The sequence below is a fragment of the Brassica napus genome, chromosome C7 (genome assembly GCF_020379485.1).
Source record: "Brassica napus cultivar Da-Ae chromosome C7, Da-Ae, whole genome shotgun sequence".
NCBI classification, from domain to species: Eukaryota; Viridiplantae; Streptophyta; class Magnoliopsida; order Brassicales; family Brassicaceae; genus Brassica; species Brassica napus.
The window spans coordinates 41,966,534-41,981,255 of record NC_063450.1 but is presented as its reverse complement, the minus strand read 5'-3'; the positions used below and the strand labels follow the sequence as shown (position 1 = coordinate 41,981,255).

General features: G+C 36.4%; 1 pseudogene; it reads right to left on the bottom strand.

Annotated features, from left to right (window-relative positions):
* Positions 1–12,400: 12,400 nt before the first annotated feature.
* On the bottom strand, positions 12,401–14,257 carry LOC106352246 (annotated as a pseudogene).
* Between the last annotated feature and the right edge of the window lie 465 nt (positions 14,258–14,722).

Below are 14,722 nucleotides of genomic sequence, written 5' to 3'. Positions count from 1 at the left end.
TATATATATTTAAAATAAATAATCACTAAACACAATAATATAATTAAAACTATTTTATAAAATCTAATTTTATCTTTATTAAAATTTAAATAAAATCAAATTCAAATAGTTATACCAAATCAAAAGAAATAAGATTACAAAAATACGTTTATGATTTTTTTATAACAATTGAAGTTAAAATATAAATTAATAATGTTGAAATATAAATCAAAATTTTCTTTTGAAATAAAAAATGTTATGTTAAAAATTACTATTTCTGCGCATGGCGCAGGAAAACTCCTAGTATACATATAATTATAGACAAAATCATTTGCTACTAACTTAAAATATATATCAAGCTCTTATTTCTTGCATTAACAAAAGTTGCATCCAAAATTTCAAAACAACAACTAAATTAGTGTCTATCTATTTTAGAAGTTTTATCTCCAAACCTATTAATAGTTTAATCTTTTAAAAATTAGAAAACCATTTAAGTTAAAAATATAAAATACACAAAATTAAACAATGATTTATTTTTTCTTCAAATTTTAAATATCTGAACCCGATCCAAAATATCCGAACCCGAACATAAAAAGCCCGAACCCAACCCAAAGTGTAGAAATACCTGAATGGGTTCTATACCTTTATACTGAAATACCCAAAAATCTTAAATACCTTATACGAACCCGAATGTGTATCCAAACGCCCATCCCTATGATATATGATCATTTGTATCTTGTTTAAAAAAAAAAAAAAATTAAACCATTGATCAAAAAATTTTCAGTGTGAGATTTTTACCATGTGTAGTAATTTATAGTCGTTTTTAGAAATTCAAAATATAACATATATGAAAAGATCTAATTTTTTTTTATTATTTTCTTAATGTGATTATTTAATTTTTGTAATAATATAAAATTCAACAAAAAAGAGAGAAGATATAAAAATTGTTATCAAATATGTATTATTCATAATCATTAATTATCATATATATGTTAACCATATTAGGTAATTCCGTTGCTTTTATTTAAAGAAATAAAAATATTATTTTGTACACTACTAATTAATTTGATAGTTAGTTTATTATAAAGCATATTATATATTCATATCGACCAAATTATTTTTCTAAAAATTCTAAGAATCAACCTCATGATGATATGTAGCTAAGAAAACATGTTGTAATGCTCCTTGATTAATATATACTAGCTGGTGGCCCGCACCTTGTGCGGGAAAATAAATCCAAAAATATAAAAATTAATACTTAACATTGTTTACATGTACAATTTGTTAATTTTATATATTTATAGAATATGTTTAATTTCCATATTTTGTATGACTGTTCGGGTCAAAAACGGACACGACGAAGTTAACATCCAAATATCCGTAAAAATCAGCATGAACACTTTTACGAAAAGTAATCTTCGTAAAGAAATCTTTACGAAGAACTTTGGGGTGAAATCTTGCCCTAATCTCGGCTGATTCATCGAAACTAAACACCCATACGTTCATAAAACGTCAGAACACGGTCCAAACAAGGTCGCCGACATCGATCGACAGAAGCTCACCTGCCACGACCGATGACAACACCATTATATCAATCGACATCTATTCTAGTCTGGTATATCGTTCTAACTTGTTACATTGAGTCTTTTTACTTTAGTTATTCACATAACTCTGACTTAATTTACACTGGGGACAATGTAGTTTAAGTTTGGGGGATGTTTACTGATATTAGTTAATTTCAAGAGTCTTATTTAAAATGTTTTCAAATAAGTTTTATCGAGTCAAGAAAGGGACAATGAACTTATTGATTTTGCTTATTATCTAACCACACCATTGTAGTCTTACTAGTTGCAGATAACACTAAGATACTAAAGTGGATCAACCTGTCAACTATGTTGCACTTGCTGAGAATGTTTGAATGAACCAAAGCTGACCTCCAACCTAAATGAGCTCAACTTTGCTTGTCTTGGGGCTTGGTATACATGAGATCGGATTCTTCAAACAAGTCTGGAAGGTAAAGCCTTGTGTAGAAATATTACCCTCTCTCTCTCAATTTCGAAATTTAGGTTTATAATATAAAACAATAATATATATATATATATAATAATAACAATAATAAACAATATAGTTAGAAATAGAAAAATTAGGAAAAAAATTCGAACACGACTTGGTGGCTACAACCATTAAGGCTTGATTCATAAGAATTATATAGGTAAAGGATTTGAACAGGACTTGGTGGCTACAACCATTAAGGCTTGCTTCACAAAAATCCTATGATATAGGTCAAAAAGAAATGAAAAGGATTTGGTGGGTAAAACCATTAAATCTTGATTCATGGAAGCCTGTCCAACCTTGGTCAATGATCTTGCAATAAAGCAGACTTTGACTCAAGGAGAAATTAGTAGAGAGAGAGGAAATGAACTATTGTTTATCTGCAGATCCAGATACTTGTTTGAGCATCCTTGCATCCTGTGATTGATACTCCCAAGGTAAAACCTACACTTTTATTTATGTAAGAAATGAGGTTGGTTGAGGGGATTGTCATACAGGATTTGCTAAGTTGTTGACTAGGTGAACTTGGTTGCTAGACTAGGATAATGTATAATGTGCTTCAGAGAGTAGGAATGCCTAAGGTGTTGATTTTAAGTTTTAAATCTGTGAGTCCCTGATGTTTTCAAAACTTTTTTCAGAGAGACTGCCTGTATGTTTTGTTTGAGGACAAACAAAAGGGTAAGTCTGGGGGAGTTGATAGGCCATGGATTAGACTCACTTTTACCCATGGTTTACAAGTGTTTTACCTATTATTTACTACATTCTAGAGTCTATTTAGTATATTTACAGATTCAAGAGTGATTTGGAGTAAAGTGATGATTTTGGAGCATTTTGGAGATAAAAAGAGAAGACACCTGAGCTGGCCATCGAAAACGACCATCGGTCGATATTGAAGAGGAATAATCGATCGATGTTCACATCGTGACATCGATTGATGTTCACATCGTGACATCGATTGATGTTCACATCGTGACATCGATCGACAGCGAGTGCGCAGAAGCCCGTTTGGCCCAAGCCAACTTAAAGCCCAAGACTTCACCAAATTACAAGATTACCCCTGACGAGTTTTAACCTAATACTTATAGTTTGCCAACATGTTATAGGCAAAGAGTGCTTTCTTGTTCCCTTGTTTTTCACAGCAAAAGGTTTTAAGGTTTTTCTAAGATTTTAGGAGAGTTGGAGAGAAGATCCAGAGAGATTTGTGATTGGAACTCCATTGGTTCTTCTTATTAATTCTATGCAGTTTTATTATCTATTCCTTGTTGTTATGAATTGCTTAGCTATGTCTGAATAGTTCAGTTGTTAGGTTTATGGTTCAAATAGGTTATGAAGGATTAGCCCCAACTATAGATTGCTAAGTTGTGATATTCATCATTAGGATCATCACTAATGCTTGTTTCTAGATTAACTACCTAGAACTTTCCCTAGGAGTTGTAGACACAAGTGATAACTTGCATCTCGCCCTGAATCCGTCCTAACTGAGCTAGAATTGTTAGAGTAAGGCGAAAGCTGATCTAGGCAGCCTAGTGAGCATAATTCAACCCGTGCGTAATTAACGCTCGTCGATCGATATTCCTATAGAATAATCGATCGACAGCGAGATAAGTGTATCGATCGATATTCCTCTAGAATCATCGATAGACACTAAAGTCGTGTCAATAGACAAACCTAGAAAGCGAACGCTGATCGGTTTGTTGTTTAAGAGTTTGAGCTCTATAATATCATTCATACAACTAATAAGCACCTACACGATTATAATCCTGATTACCTGAATAGAAACCCTAAGTCTAACTATTTCATTTAATTGTCTTAAAACCCAATCAATCAACCGAGCAACTACCTTGCTCACAACCTGTTATTTACTTTTAATTATAATCAATCTAGCTTAATCACCCTGATTAGATCTATTAGGTTCCCTAGCTCCTTGTGGATTCGATCCCTAAGTACTACAGCTGATCCTTAGGGTAATTTGAGTGAGATTACCGGACAAGATCTTATCAGACTGAAGCCTTTCACCACACTTGTATCCCACAGATGTAGTTCGATCCCAAGACCTAACGTACCACGAGAAGTGTATGCTCGAATGTTTCCTTTTCTTTTTTTTCTTTCTCAAACGACATAGAATGAAGAAGTATATGAAGCTTTTACCATTTTTATTTCAATTTTTATATGAAAAATAACAAATTCCAATATATTTTTCTGTTAATTTATGTATTTGTACAAAAAAAGAGACATGTATAAATGTTTGTTTGATTTGAATTCGGTAACATAGGACACCTTATTATACCAAAACACCAGCAACAATTCATTAAAACTTTTATCTTTTTCTATGACAAAGGCATAGTATTATTATAAATATTATTGGAGTTTCAATGTAGATAATTATTCAGCGAGGAGCAGGAGGAGTAAGAGGAGGGCAGTCCTGCTGACGACATGTGCATACCTTTATTCCTTTTCAAACATTCGGCTTTACAGCTATTGTCATCACATGTATTTCTATTTCTTTTGTTTTGTATAATTTCACCCTCACAAGCACCTCTTCTTTCTTTGCAATCGTTTTTTCTCCCGTTATTATAATAATTAAAGCATAACTTTTTGTAAAACATACGTTTATGTTATAAATCAATTGATGAATGTCCATAACCGGTCCGGTCCATAACCGGTCCGGTCCATAACCGGCCCAACACCTAGAAAGAGTCGACCAACCCTAGAGATAGAGAGAGGTGGCCGCGTGAAGAGAGGAAAAGAGAGAGAGAGGCGGTTTAGGAGAAAAGGAAACCCAATTTCCTTTTCCTTGTATGATTAGGATTTCTTTTTTCCTTTATGTTTATGATTTATAATCTTTCCTTTTTATCTATCTTGTAATCCCCTATATAAAGGGAACACTTTATGATTAATAAAATACAGAACTTACAAATTCCAACTCTAACTTTTACAACACTTTATCAGCACGAAACTCTTAAACACTCTGAGCCAAAACCAAAACCCTAAAATCCTAACCCTAAGCCGGCGGCGATCCTAACCCGACGAACCCTAACCCGAGGCGTTCCCGGTTCCGTCTCAGCGCATCACTCCGACGATCTCAGCCAGCTCGCGTTCCCGAAGGACCAGCTCGCATCCGACGATCTCCGCTCCAGCTCGTAGATGTGCGTTCCCGGTAGAAGCCGACGAACGTCCCCGATAGCAGTTGGCGTGCGTTCTCAGCATCAGTCCAGCTCACGTTCGTTCCTGTCCAGCTCGAGGTTCATTCCCTTGGTGGTCCGGTTTCAACAATCAACTAAACTAAAGGTAATCCGAATTCTAAGAACATGAATCGAATTTGGATTGATTGTAAAGAAAGAAACCCTAAAACCTAATCTCTAAGATAAAGCCATAGGATAATAGATCAAACCCTAGATGAGTAAATCGAAGCTCTAAAGAGTTTGATCCCAAACCCTAAAATCGAGATTGATCTATTGATCAATTAAAATCGAAACCCTTGAAGGTTTTGAATCTCAAATCAAATTCCTATTGATCTAAGATCAATTTTTCGAAAATCCTAAAATTCGAAAATCCTAAAACCCTAATTCGAAAACTAAATTGATTAATCAAACTAATTGAATGTTGATTAAGATTGAATTTAATCATCCTGAAATTGTAATTGCTTGTTAATCAAATCGAAACCCTAAAACCCTAATTCTGAAAATCAATTTTGATTGTTTGAAATTGAATATTGATTGATTGATTTGATCACCTAGAACTATTGTTAAGATTGTTTAAACTTGAATCTGAAACTGCATACTAGGTTAATCGTTCTAGATCATACCTCGTGGCCATGTGGCCTTGTTGCATTCATACCCTAATCTGATCACAATTGATTGATTGCAAATTGCACTTAGATCTTTATTCTAGGAATGGTATTGAATCAAAATCAAGTAGCCATGTGGTTTGTTCTTTTGTTTGGCCGAGAGTTTGTTTGTATTGATTGCATCATATGAACTGATAGAAACGTCTATGCTAAGATTGCAATTACACAATGAACCATATGCATTAGAACAAAACTGAATTGAATCCATCTGTCGTGCGGCTTGTTTCCTATTGTGACCGTGTGGTTTATTCTTGGCCATGAGGCATTGTCTTTGGCCGTGAGGCATATTAATTGTTTAAACACTAATAATATTCCTAAAAGATCTAAAAATATTAATCTATGATTTCAGATGTCGAAAATCAACAACCTTGATTTTGCTGCCCTAAATCTCTCTGAAGATAATTATCTTCAGTGGGCGTCGATGCTAAGATCATCCTGAAATCCAAGGGTCTCGGTGAATGTATCACCGAGAACAATAATGCCAATGAAAAAGATCGTTACAGAGCCATCTTGATCATTCGTCATCATCTAGCTGAAAGTCTCAAGGATCAATATCTAACCATTGAGGATCCACTAGATCTTTGGACTGAATTGAAATCGAGATATGATCACCAGAAAACGGTGATCTTACCAAAAGCTCGGTTTGATTGGACGAATCTCAGGATCCGAGACTATAAGTCTTTTGACGAGTATAACTCTGCACTGTTTAAGATCGTTTCTAAAATGAAACTGTGTAGTGAAAGTATTACATATCAAGATATGCTTGAGAAAACCTTTTCCACTTTTCACACGAGCAATTTATTGTTACAACAACAGTACCGTGAGAAAAGTTTCAAAACCTATGCTGATCTTATTTCTTGTCTCTTGCTCGCTGAGCAGAACAATGAATTATTAATGAGAAACAGTCAGATGAGACCTCTTGGATCGGCTCCACTACCTGAAGCACGCACGACAGAGAAAAAAAAGAATCCCATCACGTCCAAGGAAATGGCCATAATGGCCGTGGTCGAGGAAAGTGGAACGAAGGTGGACGTGGCCGAAGCTTCTTTGGCCGCGGGCGAGGGAATCAACATGGTAGAGACCATGGGCATGACTGTGGCTCATTTGGAAGAGGTCATGGTCGCGGCCGTGGATCTTCATTCAAACCCCAACACTCGACCAAATCAGATAAATCCGTATGCCATAGGTGTGGAATGAGTAATCAGTGGGCTAAGACTTGTAGGACTCCCAAGCATCTAATTGACCTCTATCAAGAGAGTTTGAAAGGGAAGAATCCAGAAGCCCATATGACCTATCAAGATGATGAACATGACTTCGATCATGAAAAGGACGATCTTATGGATTATGAAACTTCAGATTGTCTTAAAGACTGAAGATTGATTTCGACATTTGTAATCTAAATTTTGGTGTTCTTTGATTTGGTGTTTTTTTATTTCTTTCAAACTTTTGAAACTTAATAATAAATGAATGGTTTTTATAAATGAAGTCTCTAAGTAGCATTCTTTTGAATCTTGTTTTAGAAATGAACGAGAACAAGGATGTACTCGTTGTGGACAGTGAGTCAAGCCACACGATCTTAAAAGACAAGAGATACTTCATAAACCTAACTCTTAAAAATGCCAACATCTCCACCATTGCGGGAATAGCTAGTCTCATAGAGGGTCACGGCCAGGCTAACATCATGTTGCCTATGGGTACACATCTTGAGATATCAGATGCCTTGTATTCACCCAAATCTATGAGAAATTTATTAAGTTTTAAAGAAATTCGAATGAATGGCTTTCATATTGAAACCACAGGCGAAGGAAACAAAGAATCCCTTCAGATCATTGAAATCGTCCATGGCAATAAGAAAGTTTTAGAATCCATACCCGCACTATCTACTGGTCTTTACCATGCTAAAGTCAGTATGATCGAGGCCAATGCCATTTTTAATAAAGAGGCAATCGACAACTTCAGTTTATGGCACGACCGGCTTGGCCATCCCGGTTCGACCATGATGCGTAAACTGATCCTGAACACTAACGACCATACCCTTAAAGAGAAACGAATTATCCCTAAGCACCTATCATGTGTTGCTTGTTCCCATGGGAAACTCATTTCTAGGCTATCACCAGTTAAAGTCACTAAGGAAATGATAAACTTTCTGGAAAGAATTCAAGGAGACATCTGTGGACCAATTCACCCACCTAGTGGGACATTTCGATATTTCATAGTCCTCATAGATGCATCCACTAGATGGTCGCATGTCTGTCTCCTCTCGACCAGAAACTTGGCATTGCTCAGATAATTCGATTACGAGCTCATTTTCCAGATTTTCCTTTGAAGACTATACGTCTTGACAATGCTGGTGAGTTCACTTCCGAAGCGTTTAATGATTACTGTATGTCCATGGGGTAAGTGTGGAACACTCCGTGGCACATGTACATACACAGAACGGCTTGGCTGAATCATTTATAAAACGCATATAGCTCACAGCTCGACCATTACTCATGAGGTCGAGACTTCCGGTCTCAGCGTGGGGACACACTGTCCTTCACACAGCCGAGCTCATACGCATCAGACCATCTAGTGAACATAAGTATTCCCCATCACAATTGATTACGGGTCATGAGCCAGACATTTCCCATCTTAAGACATTCGGCCGTGCCGTTTATGTTCCAATTGCTCCACCACAAAGAACAAAGATGGGACCTCAAAGAAGGATGGGGATATATGTTGGATTTGATTCTTCCACCATTATAAAGTATCTTGAGCCAACTATGGGTGATTTATTTAAGGTCAGATACGCGGATTGTCATTTCAATGAATCCGAACTTCCAACATTTAGGGGAGATAGCAGTAAAATGGTAAAAGAAATTTCATGGAATCAAACATCCATATCTTGGCAAGATCCTCGAACTCAAGAAAGTGATCTAGAAGTTCAAAAGATCATACATTTACAAAAGCTAGCTAATCAATTGCCAGATTCCTTTGCTGACCTGAAAAGTGTGACTAAGTCATACATACCAGCTGCTAATGCACCAATAAGAATTGATATTCAAGAGGGACACAATCAAATTTCTATAGAGTCTAGACAACGTGTGAAACGTGGTAGACCAATAGGTTCCAAAGATAAGAACCCTCGGAAAACAAAAAAAGGTGCAGAAAATGAAATCGAGGTTCATAAGATACCAGACATGGCCGCAGCCGATCCAGCCCGTGATGTGGCCGAGTCCAACCCTACGGCCTCAGACATGGTCGGACCTGATGCCACTGATGTGGCCGGCCCTGATGTGCCAAACAATGATTCTTGGGACGCCAAGATTCATGGTACTGATGGTGTAGATAATAATGCGATCTCAATAAACTATGTCTTGTCTGGAAAGCAATGGAACAGAAAACATGTCGACATGGATGATATATTTGCTTATGAAGTAGCACTTGAACTTATGGATAATGAGGATCATGAACCCACATCTATATATGAATGCATGCAATGAGTAGATTGGCTTAAGTGGAAAGAAGCCATAAACGTGGAGTTAGAATCATTGAGAAAAAGAGGTGTATTTGGTCCAATAAATCGGACACCTCATGATATCAAACCAGTTGGATACAAATGGGTCTTTGTGAGAAAGAGAAATGAGAATGGTGAAGTCTTGAGGTATAAAGCTCGGCTTGTTGAACAAGGATTCTCACAGAGGCCAGGAATAGACTATGAAGAGACGTACTCCCCTGTGGTGGATGCTACGACCTTCAGATTTTTAATAAGTCTGGCCGTGAGAGAAGGTCTGGATTTACGGTTAATGGATGTTGTAACCGCATACCTATATGGTCCAATGGATAATGAGATTTACATGAAAGTCCCAGAAGGTATCGAATTGAAAAACAAAGAGAGTTCTCGAGAACAACATTGTATTAAGTTGAATAAACCTCTTTATGGATTGAAACAATCCAGTCGGATGTGGTACAATAGATTAAGTGAGTATCTAGTAAAAGAGGGATATAGAAATGACACTATCAGTCCATGTATTTTCATTAAGAAATTTGAAAACAAAGGATTGTGATCATAGCAGTATGTTGATGATCTGAATATCTTAGGAACCTTTGGAGAGATTTCCCAAACGGTTGAATACCTTAATAAAGAATTCGAGATGAAAGATCTCGGGAAAACAAAATTCTGTATGGGATTACAACTTGAGTACATAAATGATGGTATCCTTGTGCATCAAATGGCATATACAGAAAATGTACTCAAGAGGTTTAAAATGGCCGATTGTCATCCTTTGACCAGTCCCATGGTCGTGAGATCTCTCGGTCTGGACACTGATCCATTTCGTCCCAAAATGGACGATGAAGATGTCTTAGGTTCCGAAATACCATATCTCAGTGCCATAGGAGTTTTAATGTACTTGGCAACTCACACACGACCTGATATAGCCTTTGTCGTGAACCTACTATCTAGGTGTAGCTCTTGTCCGATCCAGAGGCACTGGAACGGGATTAAACATGTTCTTCGTTACCTGCAAGGAACGAAAGACTTGGGTCTATTTTATACTAACCATAACAAAGATGGTTTAGTTGGCTTTGCTGATGCAGGTTATCTATCAGATCCACATCATGCTCGATCACAGACAGGATATGTCTTTACACATGGAGGTACGGCCATATCATGGCGTTCCATGAAACAAACCATCGCGGCCACATCATCCAATCATTCGGAAATCTTGGCTATACATGAGGTCAGCCGCGAGTGGGTTTGGTTGAGGTCGATGACCCAACATGTCCGAGCTGATTGTGGGATGTCCGAGAGCAAGGAGCCAACCGTGATGTATGAGGACAATGCTGCGTGTATTGCTCAGCTCAAGGACGGCTACATCAAAGGAGATAGAACGAAGCATATATTGCCTAAGTTCTTCTTCACGCGCGAGCTTCAGAAAGCCGACGAGGTCCTGGTTGTCCAAGTCCGATCCAGTGACAATTTAGCTGACCTATTTACTAAAGCACTTCCGACCTGCACGTTCAGGAAGCTCACGCATCAGATTGGGATGCGTCGGCTGAAAGACTTCCACTGAGGTTCACATCAGTGGGAGTAGAACGTGTTGTACTCTTTTTCCTTCATCATGGTTTTTTCCCACTAGGTTTTCCAGATAAGGTTTTAGTTAGGCAACATTAAGCGTATTGCAATCCCTGTATGGTTATGGCATCCAAGAGGGAGTGTTATAAATCAATTGATGGATGTCCTTAACCGGCCCGATCCATAACCGGTCCAACATCTAGAGAGAGAGTCGGCCAACCCTAGAGATAGAGAGAGGTGGCCGCATGAAGAGAAGAGAAGAGAAGAGATAGATGCGGTTTAGGAGAAAAGAAAACTCAATTTCATTTTCCTATGATTGGGATTTCTTTTTTCCTTTATGTTTATGATTTGTAATATTTCCTTTTTATTTATCTTGTAATCCCCTATATAAAGGGAACACTTTATGATTAATAAAATACAGAACTTACAGATTCCAACTCTAAGTTTTACAATAGTTTAGAGTTTTTTTCTGCATATTTATATTTAAAAAAAAACGAGAAAACGGCCAAAAAAACAATGAACTTTGCGGGAATTGCCAAAAGAAACCTGTACTCGAACCTGACCAATAAAACCCCGATTTTTTGTTGACTTTTTTAGTTAATTCACAAACTTACGGTTGACTAACCAAATTAACACACCGTTAACCGACAGTTAAGACAGTGTTAACTCACCGTTAATTACTGCCGTTTAGTGAAACTACGTCGTTTCATTCAGTTGTTTTGTTAAACACAAAATCTCAAAACGACGTCGTTTTGCTTAATTAAAATTGTTGTTGCCTGGACTCGAACCCGTGCACTCGTGGTCGCAAGGGGGTATTGCCACTGAGCTAGTGGACTTTTCGGAAGGTTATCACACATGTTTATTTTTATTGATCAAAAGATGTGTTTGATTGCAATCAAACAAAATGAAACCCGTGTTTGAACGTAACCCTAATTTCTCAAATCGATTTGGGGATTTCTCTTGTAGAGATGGTAAAGTCGAAGTTCACAGGGAACCAATGAGACAGTGTCTACTACCAAGCTGAGTCGTGCGAACAGGGTAATGACATGCTCTAATTGCAAAGAAGAAGGGCACTACAAGAATACATGTCGGAAGGCTTTTGTTGAGAGCCCACCTAAGAAACCAAGAGGCAGACCAAGGAAATATCAGGTTAGGGTCTTAGTTTCTATCTCATTGTTTTTTAGCTCTCGGTAATGTGTCTAACAATTCATTTATATGTTGCAGGGACTACACTTTGGCGAGTCACAAGCTCAATCCTCAGAAGCTCAAACCTCACAAAATCAATCCTCACAAGCTCAAGCATCACCATGGGAAGTTCCTCAATCTTCAGAAGGTCAATCCTCACAAGCTGAAGCATCGCAGACAGCATCGTGGGGAAGATGGTTTTTTTAGATGCTTGTGTGTTGTTTATGATGGTCTCTGTCTGAATGCATTCGTTGTCTGTTGTTTATGATGGTGTCTCTGTCTGAATGCTTTTGGAACAAGAACTACCTTTTTCTTTCTTCTCTTCCAGCTGTTTTAATTTGAAACTCTCAATGAAGATAGTCTTGGTTATTATCTTTGTGTTTTCATCATGTTGTTTATCTTGATGGTCTGTTCAATGGTGCATTTGTCCTTCTATAAACAATCAAGAAGTAAAACATAAACATTACTGAAACATTGTCTTAAAACATAGCCTTACATGAACCATGATTCTTACATAAACATAGCCTTACATAAACAGTCTCCTAGTAGCTATTCATAGACAACCCATCTGCTTTGTCAAACATGATCAACACAAGACATATCACAACGCCTAAACAAACCACCGAAAAACCCACTTTCATGATCACATTCAGCTTCTTAAGTTCATTGCTCGCCTTCCTGACATCTTCTTTCAAGTCTTCCTCCACGGTTTTCATGCTTTCGATCTCCATTTTAATTTTCATAACATCTGATGCAAAGCATTCAACTTTTGGCAATGCATCTTGAACCTCTTCGTAGACAGCTTCATCTACCCATTTATACAAGTGATCCTAGACACAAATCATGAACACAATCTTTATATTCAAACAATTTCTCACTGACTACCTAGCCATTGAATCTTATGTTCTTATCTTAAACACAATCAAATTAAACACTTACATTTTGAAACGTTGGGCATCTAAAGAAAGTTCTTCCTGGATTGACCTTCGTTTTTGATGTGTATATCCCAGTTCTTCGACCACAACCGCATTGCTCCGGGATACCACGAATTCCCATCGTATTCACAGACGAATCCTCACAACCCGAACTCATCATGCGATACTCGAAGAAGGAGAGATGAGAATCGAGATTCTTAAGGACGAGATCGAAGAGAATCGCGAACTGGATTTATGATTTCGCCCATTTAGGGTTTATACCAATCGGAGGAGAAAACCGTCGTTTCTTTTTGATTCATTTAACTCGGATTCAAAGAGAATAAAAGAAACTGTGTTCGTATATTCATTGCAAAGTCCACTAGCTCAGTGGCAAAAACCCCTACCATTAAACCCGAGTGCACGAGTTCGAGTCGATGGAACCCCATCTTTTTAATAAAAAAGTTAATGTAAAACGCGTCGTTTCATTAATTTGTCTTTAACTCGGATTCGAAGAATAAAAGATATTGTGTTCGTATAGCCATTGCAAAGTCCACTAGCTCAGTGGCAAAAACCCCTACCATTAAACCCGAGTACACGAGTTCGAGCCGTAGGAAACACATATTTTTAATAACACAGCTATATAAACGACGTCGTTTGTCTTTAATCAGACAAAGTGATGAAACGACGTCGTATACTTTAACACCCAAAATTAACGTCCGCTTAATTAACAGTTAACTCGGTTAACGGTGTGTTTATCTGGTCAGTCAATCGTAAGTTTCTTAATAAACCCGAAAAGTCAACAAAAGTTCAGGATTGTATTGGCTAGCCCATATGTCCAGGTTTCTTTTGGCAATTCCCGCAAAGTTCAGTGTTTTTTTGGCTGATTTCCCAAAAAAAAAACTGAAAGTCTAATATCTACTTTTCTAATCATTGATTATTCTTGAAAATCATTAAAATCAATAATATAATTAAACATATAATCTATGTAGGTATAAAATAAATGGCAATAAAATTTATTTTTGGATGATAATAGAGAAATTTCCTAAACTATCATATTTCTAATACCATTTTTCATGTTTTCCTTAAACACTTTTACCCGCACTTTTAAATAGGTAAAAAAACATTTATAACCTTAGGGTTAACTAATCTAGACTTATGGTTTAGAGTTGAGAAGTGGTCTAGAGTTTTGGAATGTGAAATTTAGGATTCTAATAAATACATAAATAAATACATAAATAAATACATAAAAATTATTTTAAAAAAAGTTTCAAAAAGAAAATTTGAAAAAACTAATTTCGAAAAAAAAATTGAAAACAAAATTTATAAACAAGTTCGAATTTGAAAACATATAATCCGAAAACCAAAATTTTTATATATTTATTTATACAATTATTTATTATATATATAAAGCAAGGGTAACAGAGTATTTTTCCTCTCCAATGAAGAATATATTTGTGAAAATGATTATTTAGTAAAAGTAACATGAATAATAGTATCAACAATGTGGTAAACATGAAAATTTTCCCAATATTATATAATATATTAATAAAGCTGTAAATGTAAATACAAACCGAGGAGAAAAATTGTGAGCATAATGAAACCAATAAACCAAGATTTGAAAGCAACTTTCATTTTCGATAATGAAATAATGATGTTTTAAAAATTAGAATACAGAAAAGTACATTTATA